We start from the raw sequence: 19,288 nt of genomic DNA, 5'->3' as shown, positions 1-19,288 counted from the left end.
AGAGCTGGACATTTATTTAAAAGAGTCCAGCGGGCTGGGTATTATATCCCAAGATGTTTGTACTGCCCTTATGGTAGACTTCCCAGTAGTACCGCTTTTTTATACCTTGCCGAAAGTGCACAAGACCCTGGAGAATCCTCCAGGTCGGCCAATTGTGTCAGCAAGGGGCTCGCTATATCAGCCTATTGCGGTCTACTTGGATGCCTATCTTAATCCCTGTGTTCAAGCTTTGCCCTCCTTCCTTAAGGATACGTCGTCCCTCTTGCTGCAATTACAGCAATTGGATACGTTACCTAACAATACCCTGTTGTGTAGTGCCGATGTTACCAGCCTCTACACTTGCATCCCACATGATGCAGGTGTGGAGGCGGTAAGAGCACTCATTGAAGGTAATGATATATACCATGGCCCAGATTTGTCTTTTTTTCTACACTTGTTGGATTTAGTTTTGAAGAGAAATTATTTTATCTTCAATGGGGAATTTTACCTACAGTCATCTGGGTGTGCGATGGGGTCCGCAGTGGCCCCGTCGTACGCCAATGCCTTTATGTACCATCTTGAGAAAACTATGTTTTATCTTGACCCCTCTGTTAAGCCTCATGTGATTTACTATAGGCGCTATATTGACGACCTTTTGGTTTGTTGGAGTGGATCTAGGGAAGAGTTGATTAGGCTGTGGGATCAGCACAATGCATTGGAACATGTAGTGAAATTTACATATGTAATTGATGATAAGCAAATCAATTACTTGGATGTTTCCATTTCCCTTAAGTCTGGTCAGCTTAGTACCTCCCTATTTGTCAAAAATACTGATAGGAATACGTTTTTGAATTATCAAAGTTTCCATCCACTTGCATTAAAGAAAGGGTTGCCGTACTCACAATTTCTGCGGGTACGGCGTATCACGTCAGACCCTCAGGATACAAATAGGGCCCTCGATGAAATGCTACTGAGATTTGCGCAGAGGGGGTATCCTATTAGGGATCTTGAAAAGTCAAAGGAGGCAGTTCTCCGTATTCCTAGGCAGCAATTACTGATCCCCAGATCCAACCAGAAAGTCACAGGAGACAGATTACCATGGGTGAGTAGATACACTACGAGTTCAAAACGGATAGTGAGTAAGGCCAAACAATTGTGGCCTGTTATACAAACAGAAACAGCTCTGAGCAATCTATCCAATACTAGACTATTACCTAGTCATACTAGGGGCACTAATATAGGCGACCATGTAGTTCGCCTTGATGTCACCAATATGGCTAAACGTGATCAAGCCCACTTTCTTAGACCGAAGATGGGATGCTATAGGTGTCTTGGATGTGCTACATGTAATACTTTACAAACAGGTACCACATTTAACCATCCACAAAATGGTCAGAAAATACCTATCAGACATCGCCTTACCTGTACTACTACTCACGTAATTTATTTACTTACATGTCCGTGTGGTCTTGCTTACGTGGGCAAGACCATACGACAGTTTAGGGAAAGGATGGCACTCCATCGGAGTGCCATTAAAAAAGCATTTGAGAAGGGCACAAGTGATCAGCCGTTTGCGCGTCACTGTTTGTTAGCTAAACATGGGGTGGCCAGCATTCGCGCTATCCTTATTGATCACACCCCCATGTCATTGAGGGGTGGTAATAGGGATAGACTACTTCTACAGAAGGAATCCCGTTGGATATTTAGGCTAGGAACACTGTCCCCTGGTGGTCTTAATGAAAACCTGGGATTACAGTGTTTTCTTTAGGCCCATACAATCTATAAAGGTATTCCTATATGTTATCCGTAGGGGAGGCTGTTAATAGCCAATAGCTAACAGCGAATGGTTAATTATTATTGAGTAAGTCCTGTTCTCCTCGAGGTAGAAGGATATAACACCAGAAGTCCTGAATATTATTATTTGAGACGAGATTGCGGTGACAATTAAGTATTGTCAGGATCTCCCCCTAAATGATGATCTCTATGTATTTTAAATGTGTTGTCTTATATTGTATTTTAAATGTGCTATCTTATATTGTATTTTTATATGTTGTACGTTTTTCTACACAGGTTTTATGGGAGCCTGTAACTGATTGTTGTTTCCATGACGATCTCCCTGCCCCGCGGCGCACCGTGACGTCATTGCCCAGCGACACGGAAGTGTGCAGCATGTGCGGACGGGCGGCGGCGCCGTGAGGACAGGTGAGTACAATCCTTGCATTAATGTCTTTTTCTGTGGTGTATTTAAGTGTTGTATGTGTATCTTCTTACTGTTGTTCAGCCCTGAGGACGGGGTGCTTTTCCCCGAAACATGTAGGCAAATAAAGAAACTTTTCTCTGCATTTACCAAGCCTGCTTGAGTGCCACCAATCTTTACACTCTATGCCTGTCACTTGCTGACCTGGATGGCACCGCAGCAAAGGAATCTGTTCATATTTATTGGAGTGCCGGTATGACTTTGGAATTATATATATATATATATATATATATATATATATATATATAAACAAAGAAAGATACAGCACTCCTAGGCAGATTGGAACAACAACACAACGGCCGTATAAGAGCTCTTATACTGCCATTGTGTCGTTTTTCCAAGCTGCCTAGGAGTGCTATACCTTGTTTTGTTTGTATCAGTTACTAGTATGGGCACCCAGCGCAATACTTTTTACTGCTGATGGGAGAGCCAGTACCTCAAACAAGCTATATGTATACATATATATATATATATATATATATAATACAGTACACTCTGAGAGCAGCTGTCTACTACATCTGTGATTTAATTAAGATATAACAAAAATTGCGCTACCTGTCTTGGTTGTGGCAGGAATCGTGCGCTGCATGGTGTAAAGGTGCTCATTCTATGAGGATATATATATCTGGGGTTGCGAGTCCAGTGGTTTTATATTTGTTTATATATTGCAGGGTTAATCTTTGGTTAACTCTTATTAACTGTGGCCACAAGCTTTTTCATGCACCCCTATGTAAACTCAATTGTCCTAAACCTGTGTCAGCTGCTCCTTAGTAATTTATCAGCCTGTGTCAGATGACTAGTGTGCCTTTAAAAGTCATAAGATATGTGGCAGGTACACATAAAATCTAGTGGGCATATTTGCAGTTATATTATGTGTGATACAGTTGGCAGGTTTTAATTTTTAAGACTCTGTGATAGTGTAGGACCTGCAAGAAGGTGGGGTACCTTGGTGAGCGGTTTGTAGGCTTCCGTGCATTGGCCAATTAACTAACTAAACCCCCATCATTTATTTATTGATGTTGTGAGGATAAGTGAGCTTGCTATGGTGAGTGCTGAATTTTCTGTTTGTATATATTTAAGTAGGTGGCCATGGGCTACATGTGCCCCACCCTATGAGTGGTGAGTGCAGACATTGCACCCCGCTTCTGGGGTGGCGAGTGCTGTGGTTTTATATTTGGTTATATATTGCAGGGTTAATCTTTGGTTAACTCTTATTACCTGTGGCCACAAGCTTTTTCATGCACCCCTATGTAAACTCAATTGTTCTAAACCTGTGTCAGCTGCTCCTTAGTAATTTATCTGCAGTGTCAGGTGACTAGTGTGCTTTTAAAAGCCATAAGATATGTGGCAGGTACACATTAAACCTAGTGGGCATGTGTGCGGTTATATTATGTGTGATACAGTTGCCAGGTTTTAATTTTTAAGATTCTGTGATAGTGTAGGTGGCCATGGGCTACATGCACCCCACCCTATGAATGGTGAGTGCAGACATTGCATCCCGCTTCTGGAGTGGCGAGTGCTGTGGGTTTATATTTGTTGATAGATAGATAGATAGATAGATAGATAGATAGATGCACTTGTGATTAAGCACATGCCCTTGCTGTGGAATTTAAAAAGACAATAATACTCCGGGTTTTGCATTTAATTTTATTGCCCTCCTTGAAAACCCTTGGAATAGTAAATATACTGTTGAATCATTGTAGGTTCAAAGCAGACAGAATAGCTCATTCCGACTTTTCTGTCTCCTGCCATTTGTCCTCCGCCTGCACCTTGGGGAAAGCCTTCTAAGCACATTTTTTAAGGGGGGGGGGGAAATCATAAATAAAAAAAACAGCATTTTTAGCTACAAACTGCAGGATTTACTGTACTGTCCATGGCCACCTTAACATATAGGCCCACTGGGCAGCTGTCTAGGGCCCCACAATTCAGGTTCCTTTGAGCAGGGGCTGGTGGTGGTGACAAATCAGAGCAGTGAGCGGCATTCTCCACTTGCCTCCCAGCTGCAGCCAAACCGTGAATGGCTGACCGCATGCTGATTGGTGGAGGGCTGGTGTTATCCACCATTCAGAGTGCTGACAACCATTCACTGTATGGAAGCATGTGGATAGCCAGCATAAGACCACAGAAGGGGCATGTTATAGGCATAGTAAGATTTATTATAATTGCCCTGTGCAAATGCTGTCTTTTCTCTTTGTAACTATCTTTGCCTAATAAAGATATTTTTATGAAAATTACACACACAGACACACACAGTCACACACCTATGTTTGCATGTGTGTATGTGCATGCATGTATGTATGTATGTATGTATATATATATATACATATATATATATATATATATATATATATATATATATATATATATAATGTGTGTATGTGTGTGTCTGTTTCAAGTTCAACATACTGTATTACAATTGCATCTGCTTTTTCTAAAGCAGCATTTGGTGGCCTAATATTTATTAACTTCTTAACTTCTTAATACCAGAAATTCTATTACCACTATGTAAATGAAAATGCATAAACCCTGCATAAAATAATATATATTATATCATTGTATTATAGATAATCATTATCAATTTTTTTTCTTATAACTGTGAACATACCGTACAATTTCTGACCTGGATTTTTTTCTCATCTCTAGCTAGGCAGCTGCTTAAATACACAATGCTATGATTTAAATTAGTGCCTTAACCAGTAAGAAAAGGTGGATTTTCAGGATGAAAAGTCAATATGATAATTGGAATGAGTGTGGAATTGGAATTCTGGATTCTCTTCTACTATAAATGAAAAAGATAAACCTTATTTGAAAGGATTTTTTTACTTTTTATTGATTCAGGTGACAGTGCTTGTAGGCTGTTAGGTATGAGTGATATTTACTAAAGTGTTTCCAATGAATTATACATTTGTATGATTTACTGTTCATCATCACACTTTGAGAAGAAAATAATATATGGTACAGTAATTTTGTAATGTGATTGAGAGCAAGCAATGTTTGTTACACAGTTTTTTTATATGTAAAAATGGGTGTTTTTATAAGGATTGCCTATTGCTTGAGACACTGCACATAGGGGGTGATTTAGACCTGATCGCTGTGCTACTGATTTTGCTGTCCTGCGATCAGATAGTCGCCGCCCAAGGGGAGTGTAAATTCACCCCGTGCAAGTGTGCGATCGCATGTATGCGCCATGTGAAAATGTCCCTCAGTCAGTGAACAGCTGCAAATCTGTTTGCAACTCACTCACCATCAAGTTTTCCAGTGTGTGCAGTCTGTGCGCAGCCCAGGACTTACTCCTACAGTGCGAAAAGAACAGGCTGATTGGGTCTGGAGCTGCCGTCACACACCCTATCAGAAAATGCTTGGGAACACCTGCCTTTTTCCTGACACTCACAGAAAACGTCCATGTTACCACCCACAAACAGCCTCTTCCTGTCAATCAGCTTGCAAATGGCTGTGCGATCAAAATTTTCGCACCAGCTTGTTGCTGTTTGGTGACGCCCATGTGCATTGTGGTGCATACGCACGTGCAGTCAATCGATAATCAATCTCTGTGCGAAAATGCACAGCAGTGATGAGGTCTGAATCGGGCCCATAGTTCATAGAGTAGTTCATAGTTCATACCTTTCTTCAGGTTGTTTTGATGAGGTCTTATGTCATTTATTTTGTGCCAGGTCTTGATTTAGGAAGATTATAAAATTGCAACCTTATGTCTGTATATTTAGATGTTGCCCAACATTTAATGATGTAGGCACTAGATCTAAAGCCATATTGTGACTTTAAATATAGTGGCTAGCTCAACAAAATCTTGTTGCTGTCTGCATCTTGCTTACCATTTTATTTGGGCCGATAAGATTATTACTGATGCATCTTTGGTGTTTTTCATAAAATGGTGATTAAATAAAAAATTACAAAAGTCATTAAATAAGTAGCCAGAACCAATATTATAGTTTCACTGGCAGCCACAAAGCAGAATATATATGGAATGCCAGATCTGTTTGTAACAAACTGGTCCCCACTCATGACCTTTTCATTTCCAACTCCTTACACCTACTAGCTATTACTGAAACTTGGATTACGCCCTCTGATACTACCTCTCCTGCTGCTCTGTCTGCTGGGGGCCTCGCATTCAAGACACACCCCGACCTGGGGGTCGCCATGGGGGTGGTGTTGCTTTTACCTTCTAGTTACTCCTACCAACTCATACCACCAGAACCATCCCTTACATTCTCTACATTTGAGATCCATACTATACGCCTCTGCCAACCAGTTCATCTTAAAGTAGCTGTCATTTACCGCCCCCCTGGCTCTGCTTCCAAATTCATCGACAACTTTGCTTCCTGGCTTCCTCACTTCCTCTCTTCTGACATTCCCTCCATTATCCTAGGCGATTTCAACATCCTTATTGACATCCCCATACAATCCCCTGCCTCTAAACTCCTTAACCTCACCTCTTCACTTGGTCTCTCCCAGTGGACCTCCTCACCCTCCCATGTGAATGGGAGCTCACTGGATCAGGTCTTCACTCACCGCTGTGATATTTCTGATTTTTTCAATTCCCCATTTCCCCTCTCTGACCACCACCTGCTTTCCTTTAACCTATCTCTCTCGAATTCCCCATCTCTACCTCCCAAGGCTACCATCACTAAGTGTAACATTGAGGCTATTGACACCACATTCCTTTCCTCCCTGTTTGACTCACTTCTCTCTCCTATTGTCTCTCTCTCATGCCCTGAACAAGCCACTTCCATATACAATGCATCCCTCACTTCTGCTCTTGACTCTGTTGCTCCACCAACCACTATTCACCCTTGCAAATTAACACCTCAACCCTGGCACACCAAATGCACCAGATATCTGCAAAAATGCTCACGTACTGCTGAGCGACACTGGAGGAAATCACGCTCTAAGGCAGACTTCCTCCATTTCAAACTTATGCTCTCATCCTTCAGAGCTGCCCTTTCTCTTGCTAAACAGTCATACTTCAAGAACTTCATATCCTCCCAGCAGAGGCGTAAGTTATTATAAGACGCCCGGAGGCGAAAAAGTTTATATCCCCCCCCCCCAGTCCAGGTATACACTCACAGCCACATATACACGCACTCACATATATACAAATACACACCCAACCACATATACACACATTATACCACTTATACACACATATCTACATACTCACAGTCACATACACATCTATACAAATACACACACACACACAGCCACATTGACACACACACTGTCCCCCACCCTGACACTTTCCTCCATCAGATATCGCATCTCACCTGCCTCAGTGTCAGCATGCAGGAGCTGGGCAGCGGCGTTGTGGGGCAAAAGCTGAATCCAGGCAGCGGTGTTGTGCGGCAGGAGCTGAAGCCGGGAAGCTGTGCTGTGGTGGTGCAGGAGCCGGGTAGCGGCACTGTGAGGCGGGAGCCGGCCAGCCGTGATGTTCTCAGGCTGAAGCCGGAGCTGGGTAGCTGCGCTATCGGGCGGGAGCTCAAGAGACGCTGAAGAGCGGTATCATCCTGGAGCCGGGCAGCCGCACTTCTCAGGGGGCGGGAGCCGGGGTGTCATTCAGGAGACGGGAGCCACAAGCGGACAACCACACTGTCGGAGGCAATGGAGAAGGTGCCCCCTTCATTGCTGGAGCCCGGCGGCATCCGACTCCATTGCCTCCCAGACTTCCGCCACTGCCTCCCAGTCTTCCAACCCCCGGCGCCTCTTTGCCACTCTCAACTCACTCCTCTGCCCACCTCCACCTAGTCTCCCTTCCTCACTCTCTGGTCTTGACTTTGCCACTTACTTCACATCCAAAATTTACTACATACGTCAGGACATCACATCACACCAGACCATCAGTAAGCAGCTTTCTCCCATCCCTTACCACCCCTCCCCATCCTTCCCACCAACTCTGACATCTTTCTCCCATGCATCTGGAGAGGAAGTCATGGCCCTCATTCGTTCCTATCCCCTCACCACCTCCCCACTTGACCCTATCCCCTCCCGCCTCCTCCGCTTCCTCTCTCCTTCTGCTTGTTCCCATCTTTCCCACCTTCTCAATCTCTCCCTCTCATCAGGCACTGTCCTCTCTGCCTTCAAGCATGCACTCATCTCTCCTATTCTTAAAAAACGTACCCATGATCCAAACACTCTCTCCAACTACCGACCCATCTCTCTCCTCCCTTTTGCCTCCAAACTCCTTGAGCGTATTGTCTACAACCGCCTTATTTCCTTTCTATCCTCACACTTACTAATTGACCCATTCCAGTCTGGCTTCCGTCCTCTCCACTGCACTGAAACTGCCCTTACAAAAGTATGCAATGACCTCCATGCTGCTAAATCTAAGGGACACTACTCTACACTTATTCTACTTGATATCTCTGCTGCTTTTGATACTGTGGACCATCCTCACCTACTGCAAATCCTTCACTCCATTGGTCTGCGTGACACTGCCCTCTCTTGGCTGTCTTCCTACCTCTCTGACCGTTCATTCTCTGTCTCCTCTCATGACTCCACCTGCCCCTCACTTTCACTTACTGTACGTGTACCCCAAGGTTCTGTACTTGGTCCTCTGCTCTTCTATCTCTATACATCCTCACTAGGCAAGCTCCTTAGTTATTTTGGTTTTCAATATCATCTCTATGCTGATGACACCCAAATCTATCTTTCCTCTCCAGACCTCACCCCTGCTTTCCTCACTCGTATCTCCAACTGTCTCTCTGCTACCTCTTCCTGGATGTCCCAGCGCTTTCTTAAACTTAACATGTCTAAGATCAAGCTGATCATCTTCCCTACCTCCCTCCCACATTACCTCACCTCCTACAATCTCATTATCTATTGATGGCACTACTATCTCCTCTAGCCACCAAGTGTGCTGTCTTGGAGAAATCCTTGACTCCTCTCTCTCCTTCAAACCACACATTCAGCACCTCTCAAAAACCTGCGTTTTCATATATAAAATATTTCCAGGATCAGACCCTTTCTGACCCAGGATGCTACTAAGACTCTTATCCACTCACTGGTCATCTCCAGACTGGACTACTGCAATCTCCTCCTGACTGGCATTCCTGACAAACACCTCTCTCCACTCCAATCTATCCTCAATGCTGCTGCCCAGCTCATTTTCCTCACCAAACGCACCATGTCTACTTCTCCTCTCCTACTAGACCTTCACTGGCTCCCCTTCCCTTTCAGAAACCATTTCAAGCTTCTCACACTCGCTTACAAAGCCCTCACCCACTCCTCCCCATCTACATCTCTGATCTTATCTCCCTTTACACTCCCACCCATCCTCTTCGCTCTGCTAGTGCACGACGACTCTCCTGCCTACGGATTACTTCCTCCCACTCCTACCTCCAAGATTTTTCATATGCTGCACCACTTCTCTGGAATTCTCTACCTCTCCCCCTCAGACTCTCCACCTCTCTACAAAACTTCAAATGGGCTCTCAAGACCCACTTCTTCACCAAACCCAGCCAAATCTCATCCTAACCCTCTGTTCCACATTCTCTATGTACCCCATCTGTGTCACCCCTGTCTGTCTACCCCTCCCCTTTAGATTGTAAGCTCTCACGAGCAGGGTCCTCTTCCCTCATGTGCTTATCCTTTGTCTTGCTTTAATAATCTTCAACTGTACCTCATCCAGCAGTCTTCTGCCACCTTATACTTATTCCAGAGTCATCTGCTGATGTAACTATGTGTATTTACCCTGTACTTGTCCTATACTGTCATCAACTGTAAGTTGCTGTTTTCCTGTTTGATTATTTATGTACTCTGTAATTGTGCACTGTGGAACCCTTGTGGCGCCATATAAATAAAGGATAATAATAATAATAATAATAATAATATCACCTGCTTTACCATTTGGTGCATTTCTGGAATATTTAATTCTGCAATTAAACACGCAGAGACAGTAGTTCACTAAATAGGCTCCTACGTAACAGAATATAGCAATTGTCACACGGGACAAAAAAAAAAAGCAGTATATCACTTATATTTAGCTTTATATGAAACTTACAAATCTGTAGTCACAGACAATATTAGCCAATTACATTTTAGAGTTTGATCCAACTAAATGCATTCCTACAGTGGCATAGTGTGGTGCATGGGGAGCTCATGCTCCAAGTGTTGACTGACTGGGACACCAGCTGCAGAGGCTAGTGGTGAACACAGAAACCCCCCTGACAGACAACAATTGGATCCCAGACCCCTTTAATGATTAATGCCAGGATTCACAGGTGTATGAAGAAGGGGTGGGACCAAAATGATGAAATTATTTTTATCACATAATTTTTGCTCTGCCCCTGCCCGTACACCAGCGAATCACAGGATTATGCCACTAAGAGGTAGGGCCTACTGATGCAATGTACCTGCCCCCTATTAAGATCAGCTGCATCTCTCCATGCTGGACATTGTGACTCAATGCTACACCTCTGCATGCATACAGTATAAACACTATAATTAATGTTCCTATATCCAACTGTGTTAGCAGGCATTTATTCTAAGAGATATCCAAAGCAATACATTCCTTAGCTCATGTAATTTCACCTGTATAGTATTAGTAATAACACAACAACAGACTAGGACCTGTTAAACAGGCAGATGAGAGAAAATCCAGTTTGTTAATCTGTATATACATTTTTTAGTTCAGCAATAAAAAAGGATTTGCACAAAGATCTATTCACCATTTATCTGAGGTACACAGGTTTTGATATGTTCTTGCTTGTATGCAAACTTCATGCAAATATAGTTAGTAGATGAGTTGTAATAATATATATTGGCCCTTTTAGCATAATCGATAGCTCCAGGTTAGAAGATTCCTCGATCACTGTCCATAGCACAAGCTCTTAATGTACTGGAACTGCAGTATGTCCCTCTCCAAATCCATGGTGTAAAGTAAAGTAGTGCAGTACAGTATAGTGGAAGGACGGTCCACAACACACCCTCTGCATGCATTTTTTTCAATACTCGCCCCCTGGAGTCCCACGTTGTCAGCAGGAGCACTGCAGAAGTCACCAGAAAAATGGCACAGTGGACATTTTCCAGGCAATTAGTGCATGTGCAGTGCGAAAATCACTGGGAAAATGGCTGCTGCGCCACTTTACTACACACATGCGCATGTGCAATAGACTCTGGGACAGAGCTAGGGTCCCCTAGTGACCACAGTCTACAGTGCAGCCATCTAAAGAGAAGGAAGCCCAGACAGAGTGTCCACACAGGTGTCTGCCTCTCTTGATGTGCCTCTGCTGGAAAGACTTCCAGACTTGTACGTCAATGCTCTTATCAATGTGCATTCTACAGTAACTGCATTTCACAGGAAGTGAAAGTTGCTGAATATATTTTTAAGAGCTGTACAATGCAAAAGAGGAAATAGAACAACTGTATGAGGCACTGGACACAAAATTGTCTCTTTCTAGATCAAGGGAGCGTTGTGCTCTCTATACCCCTCTTCTTCCTGCTGTGTTCTGTATAGGGGCAGGTGTGTGGCTCTGCATATAACTTAAAGGAACATTTTTGACTAACTATTCCCATTCTAAGCCTAACACTTATTAAATAAACTATTGTACATAGTATCTTGCTAGAATATTTTGATTCAAACTGTACTTACCCGTTCCTGTGTATTACAATATTACAAGAGCTGTTCCTTGTGGTTTCAACAGGAGTTATTAATGATTCCCCTCTTGCTTTCTGTTTTGTATTTTGACTATTCTGATCAGAGCCGTAAGGGCTGTAACACACTGGCCGGTTTCTCTCGGATGGCAAAAAGCCGGACAAACTTTGTCCAGCTTTTTGCCATCCGGGAGAAACCGGCAGAGTCTTGCAGACAGGACGGCTTTGAGCCGTGTGTGATGCTGTGCGCATGCGCAGCATCAGACACGGCTTCAGAAAAAAACGTTGTGTGTGAAAGCTCCCCTTCACACACACGGTTCACTGGCTGCAAAGACGGCCCGGTGGCCGCCCGGCCGCCGGACCTTCCAGTGGTGAGACCCGGCTGCAACCCGGCAGCCGGGGCCGTGCAGTGTGAAGGGACCCTAGCCCTCACACTGTTAACTACAATGACGGCACGGGAAAAAGCCGTCCGGCTTTTTCCCGGCCGGCAAATGCCGGGTAGTGTGTTTTAGCCCTAATTAGACATTTTGGTGCCCTGTGCCAGAAAGAGAATTGGCGCCCCCCACACTCACCATTTTTACAATAAGTTCATAAGATGCATGCCTCGCGGAGAAGAGGCATGACAAAATTGATCCCAGAGAAAGCCCATGCTACGATGCCCCTTACTATATATATATATATATATATATATATATATATATATATATATATATATATATATATATGTAGTAGAACAATCACAAGGGAGCTATATAGTGTCTGGTATGTAAAGGCTCAAATTTCCCAACTGATCATTAGTTGGTCACCTTTATATAAATAGATATTTTATTCATAAAATAGACGGGGAATATATACCACTTCAAATCATCTATGATGAGATTAGATAAAAAATACTCTCAATTCACAGTTCATATTAATATTGTTCAATTGTAACAATTGCAATTTCCAGCAGATATTCTTCACTGAAGTAAAACAAGATCGCTGTTAATAACCCAATGCGTTTCGTCCTCAAAACTACATCAGGGGTTAACAATCAGAATCCTGCATAAAGCATGTTCATCATAGAAACTTCTCAGTTTAGCATACTGAACATTGTGAAGATGTCAGATAACAAACCACCATATTGGATATCAGGGAGACGTCATCGGTAAAAACCATATAATTAAAAATAATGCATATTGCTGTAACAGAGCTTCTCTGCAAGCCAGACACTTCTTACTGCAAAAAATACTGTATACCACCCTTTCAGGTTTTAGCCTTGGTTTTAGATCTGGATTTATTTTTTTAGATCATAAAAACAGCTAAAATCACAGAATTGCTTTTTTTGTTCCTACAGTATTATTAACCTCAATAACATTAATTTCCACTCATTTTCAGTCTATTCTGAACACCTCACAATATTGTTTTTAGGCCAAAAGGTTGCATTGAGGTAGCTGGATGACTAAGCTAAGCAACACAAGTGGGCGGCACAAACACGTGGCCCATCTAGGAGTGGCACTGCAGTGGCAGACAGGATGGCAGTTTTAAAAACTAAGCCCCAAAGAAAAAAAAGAGGTGCAAGATGGAATTGTCCTTGGGCTCTCCCACCCACCCTTATGTTGTATAAACTGGACATGCACACTTTAACAAACCAATCATTTCTGCGACAGGGTATGCCACATGACTGTGGCTGAAATTATTGGTTTGTTTGGGCCCCCACCAAAAAAGAAGTAATTAATCTCTCCTTGCACAAACTGGCTCTACAGGGGCAAGATGTCGTCCTCATCCTCTGATTCCTTACCCCGTTCAGTGTTTACATCCTCATCCTCAAAGAGTATTAATTCATCCCCACTGGAATCTACCATTACAGGTCCATGTGTACTTTCTGGAGGCAATTGCAGGTAAAGGTCGTCCTGGATAAATTTATAATTCAATTTGATGAACATCATCTTCACCACTTCTCTACTTTTGTAAAAGTTACCTCCTACACCGATCGTTGATAAGGTTACTGACTGCACAGGAGACATGTCAGATATTGTTGGAAGATCCTTCAGTCTGGACCAGATGTCAAAAAAAGCTCCTGACTGCCCTGCATCACCGCCAGCAGGTGGGCTAGGAAATTTTATTATTTTTCTCGCAGCCCCAGTTGCGGGAGAAAATGAAGGAGGAGCTGTTGATGTGTCACGTTCGGCTTGAGCTGATCATTTTCTCACCAGCAGGCCTTTGCACCTCTGCAGACATGTGTCTGCCGGAAATAGAGATACAACATAGGCTTTAAACCTAGGATCGAGCACAGTGGCCAAAATTTAGTGATCTGATTTCAACAGATTGACTACTCTTGAATCCTGGCAAAGCAAATGAAGGGCTCCATCCACAAGTCTCACATACTTAGCAGAATCACTCCATTTTAGCTCCTCCTTCAATTTTTCCAGCTGCTTCGGCAAAAGCCTGATGAGGGGAATGACCTGACTCAAGCTGGCAGTGTCTGAACTGACTTCACATTTGGCAAGTTTGAAGGGTTGGAGAACCTTGCACAACACGGAAATCATTCTCCACTCTGCTTGAGTCAGGTGCATTCCCCCTCTTTTGCCTAAGTCATTGGTGGATGTATAGGCTTGATTAGCCATTTGCTGCTCCTCCATCATCTGAAGCATATAGAGGGTTGTATTCCACTTTTTTACTAACTTTTGCGTCAGGGGATGGCAGGGCAGGTTCAAAAGTAGAACAAGAAAAAAAACACAGACTGGAACTGCGCTTAACATCCAATTAAAGATTTTATTCACTCTCACAATAAAAAAATATATATATTTTTACAATCACCGGCCGGATTTCATATATTGCACAAACCATAAATATACTAATAAGGACCTTCAATGCCTCTATAACACATAATTAGCATACAAAAATCTCTTAAAAACAAAAATTAAGAACTCAGTGCACACATAGTCGTTTCACTGACTATAAGACTGCTCATAGGTGATTCCTCTAACCTTGCAGGCGTCCCTGCAATGTATAGCATTTCGTCCAATGTCCATATTATTTATTTCTACAACAGCAAAGGAATAATGAAATATTCTTGTAGTGCCCCTATGTCTACGGGGTTAAACTGAATGCCAGTCATTGATTAATAACCGTCCCATGAGCAGTAGGTCAGCAAAGCAATGTTAATAATGCGGTTATGGCAAGCTTGTAAATGTCCTTCCCTTTAGCACTAGGGTATCAAGGCTGCCTCTGAATGAAATTATGGCTGCAATGATACTCAGGTCTGGGAGCGCACTCCCTATTCCCCCTTAGCACTGGGGTCCGTATGTCCGGGTACCGAGTTGATTAGTTGGTTAGTTGGTTAATGAGCCGTCATGCAGAGTATGCCTAACAGTCGCTTGGTAAATAACTTAGCCGGCCGGCTATAAACTCACTTATCCACTCCTCCACATACACATTTCACTGCCTCGATGTGCCAGCACATCGAGGCGGTGAAATGTGTATGTGGAGGAGTGGATAAGTGAGTTTATAGCCGGCCGGCTAAGTTATTTACCAAGCGACTGTTAGGCATAATCTGCATGACGGCTCATTAACCAACTAATCAACTCGGTACCCGGACATACGGACCCCAGTGCTAAGGGGGAATAGGGAGTGCGCTCCCAGACCTGAGTATCATTGCAGCCATAATTTCATTCAGAGACAGCCTTGATACCCTAGTGCTAAAGGGAAGGACATTTACAAGCTTGCCATAACCGCATTATTAACATCGCTTTGCTGACCTACTGCTCATGGGACGGTTATTAATCAATGACTGGCATTCAGTTTAACCCCGTAGACATAGGGGCACTACAAGAATATTTCATTATTCCTTTGCTGTTGTAGAAATAAATAATACGGACATTGGACGAAATGCTATACATTGCAGGGACACCTGCAAGGTTATAGGAGTCACCTATAAGCAGTCTTATAGTCAGTGAAACGACTATGTGTGCACTGAGTTCTTAATTTTTGTTTTTAAGAGATTTTTGTATGCTAATTATGTGTTATAGAGGCATTGAAGGTCCTTATTAGTATATTTATGGTTTGTGCAATATATGAAATCCGGACGGTGATTGTAAAAATATATATATATTTTATTGTGAGAGTGAATAAAATCTTTAATTGGATGTTAAGCGCAGTTCCAGTCTGTGTTTTTTTCTTGTTCTATTAAAGTGGTGGCAGAGGAACCAAGCCCCAGGAACGTGCGGCTGACATCCGATTTAAAACACTAGCGCCCAATTTTGTGTTTTCTTTCAGGTTCAAAAGTGTTTGCTGGTGCTCCAGTCTTCGGCAAGCAGTCGCTGTATGTCAAAAGTAGCCCGCAATTTTTCGGCCACTGACAGCATCTCCTGCACGCCCATGTCATTTTTGTATGCTAATTATGTGTTATAGAGGCATTGAAGGTCCTTATTAGTATATTTATGGTTTGTGCAATATATGAAATCCGGCCGGTGATTGTAAAAAAAAAAATATATTTTATTGTGAGAGTGAATAAAATCTTTAATTGGATGTTAAGCGCAGTTCCAGTCTGTGTTTTTTTCTTGTTCTAATAAAGTGGTGGCAGAGGAACCAAGCCCCAGGAACGTGCGGCTAACATCCAATTTAAAACACTAGTGCCCAATTTTGTGTTTTCTTTGAGGTTCAAAAGTGTTTGCTGGTGCTCCAGTCTTCGGCAAGCAGTCCCTGTATGTCAAAAGTAACCCGCAATTTTTCGGCCACTGACAGCATCTCCTGCACCCCCATGTCATTTTTTTAAAAAGTATGCACCACCAAATTAATTGTGTGTGCAAAACATGGGATGTGCTGGAATTTGACCAGATGTAATGCTCCCACAATATTGGTGGCGTTATCAGATATCACAAATCCCCTGGAGAGTCTAAGTGGAGTAAGACATTGTGCGATTATGTCCCTTAGTTTCTGTAAGAGGTTCTCAGTGGTGTGGCCCTTACGGAAACCAGTGATACACAGCGTAGCCTGCCTAGGAACAAGTTGGCGTTTATGAGATGCTGATGCTGGAGCCGCTGCTGTTGTTGCTGCGGAAGGCAACACATCTACCCAGTGGGCTGTCAGTCATGAGTCATTAGTTTGCCCTACTCCACTTGTCCACATCTCTGTTTTAAGTGGACAGTGGGTACAACTGCATTTTTCAGGACACTGAGGACACTTTTCTTAATGTCCATGTACAGTCTGGGAATTGCTTGCCTAGTGAAGTGGAATCTAGATGGGATTTGGTGCCGGGGATACCGGATGAACGTCTAATACCAGCATAGTTATTATGGCCTCAGCAACAGGGTGACTGATGTCATATTTCATCTTCCTCGCAAAGGACTGTTGGACAGTCAATAGCTTAGTTAAAGTAGTACAAGTGGTCTTCCGACTTCTTCTCTGGGATGATGATCGACTCACAGCAGCAACAACAGCTGCGGCAGCAGTAGGTGTAGAACTGAGGGATCCTCCAGAAGAATCACAGATAGGAGAGGACTCGTCAGTTATTCCAGTGACATTGCCTGCAGGACTACTTCCGATCCTCACTGAGAAAGAAATTGACGATGAGCGAGTTGTTGATGTGGATTACAGGAGTTTGACACAAAATGAATACAATAGGAAAAAGGGATTTAGGTATCACTGTACTGTTTACGCTCTTACCCAAAGTTTATGAACTTGACAATGACTTATGATGAATGCGCTGCAGGTGACATTTAAGGAGGAATGTTCCTAGGTGGTTATCGTCCTAACCCCTACTTATTATGGATTGACAAAGGCAACACATGGCTGGACACCTGTTGTCCGAATCTGTGGAGCAATAATTCCACACCGAAGAGGTGGATTTTTTTGTATTCTGCCCAAGAATGATAATGGGCTTTTTCAACCCATGGACAAAAACTGTCACCACTGGTGCGTAATTCTATATCAACTTCCTCCTCAGCGCCAGCTACACCAATATCCTGCTCGTCCTGGTGTACTTCTAAAGTGACATCCTCAATCTCAATATCAGCAACTGGTCTGGCGGTGCTCCTCCCAGCACTTGCAGAGGGTGTGCAAATGGTGGTAGGAGCTTCCTTTTCCTATACAGTCTTGGGAAGGTCAGGCCTAGACATCGCAACAGCGGACACACTTGGACTCTCCTTGGGGATTTGTGATATGTCTGAGTCTGAATGCACAGTTTTTCCTGTGCTTTAACAAGCTTTTTTTTTATATATTTTTCGAGAGGGAGGAGGGCTTCAATCTTCATGAGAAACTGAACCACCAGTCATGAACATAGATCAAGGCCTTAGCCTTTCCTTGCCACTTCGTGCTGTGAATGGCATTTTGCTAATTTTACGTTTCTCATCAGATAATTTCATTTTTCTTTTTCATTATTGGATTTTACATGCCCTCTATGACATTGATCATCGCCTTAGATGATGATGTTGATGGAATTGCATCGTCAATGTCATGACTGGGGGCAGCATCAGCTTCAGCAGTAGTACTAGTAACTGGAAGTGGTTCCTGACCTTTCACTACTTTTTCCTCCAAATTTTTGTTCTCCATTTCACAGGATATTGCCCCTTTATTAATAAAGCACACAGAACAGTGCCCCTTTATTTTTACCACAAACAGAATAGTGACCCCTTTATATTTACAGCATCCCTGTATTTTTACAGCATGCAGGACAGGGCCACAGCACCCCTGTATTTTCACAGCACCACTGTATTTTTTACAGCATACAGGACAGGGCCACAGTGTTCCTTTATTTTTACAGCACCCTTGTATTTTTACAGGATAGGGCCACAGCACTCCTGTATTTTTACAACATACATGACAGGGCCACAACACCAATTTATTTTAACAGCATACAGGACAGGGCCACATTACCCCTGTATTTTTACAGCACCCCTGTATTTTTATGGCATACAGGACATATTTTTAAATTTAATTTACAGCATATATTTATATTTACAGCACCCTGTATTTTTACAACACCCCCGTATTTTTACAGCATATAGGAGAGGCCCACAGCACCCCTGTATTTTTACAGCATACATAGCAGGGACACAGCCCCCTGTATTTTTACTGCATACAAGACAGGGCACATTATTCCTTTATTTTTACAGCACTCCTGTATTTTTACAACACCCCTGTATTTTTACAGCAAACAGAACAGGGCCACAGCACCCCTGTATTTTTACAACATACAGGACAGGGCCTCAGCACCCCAGTATTTTTACAGGACAGGGCTGCAGTGTTCCTTTATGTTTACAGCATCCCTGAGTTTTTACAACACCCCTTTATTTTTACAGCATACAGGACAGGGCCACAGCACCCCTATACTTTAACAGCATACAGGACAGGGCCATAGCTACCCTGTATTTTCACATCACCCCTATATTTTTAAAGCACCCCCATATTTTTACAGCATACAGGACAGGGCCACAGCACCCATGTATTTTTACAGCATACAGGAGAGAA

General features: G+C 43.0%; 1 long non-coding RNA gene across 2 annotated transcripts in view; it reads left to right on the top strand.

The window, feature by feature from the left end:
* Nucleotides 1-19,288, top strand: part of LOC134965475 (uncharacterized) — a 67,677-nt gene that overhangs the window by 12,411 nt on the left and 35,978 nt on the right. The gene's annotated exons all lie outside the window — the stretch shown is intronic.

This window comes from Pseudophryne corroboree, chromosome 10, assembly GCF_028390025.1.
Source record: "Pseudophryne corroboree isolate aPseCor3 chromosome 10, aPseCor3.hap2, whole genome shotgun sequence".
In the NCBI taxonomy this organism is placed as follows: domain Eukaryota; kingdom Metazoa; phylum Chordata; class Amphibia; order Anura; family Myobatrachidae; genus Pseudophryne; species Pseudophryne corroboree.
Note: the sequence above shows the minus strand (reverse complement) of the source record. Positions and strands in the feature narration are given on the sequence as shown.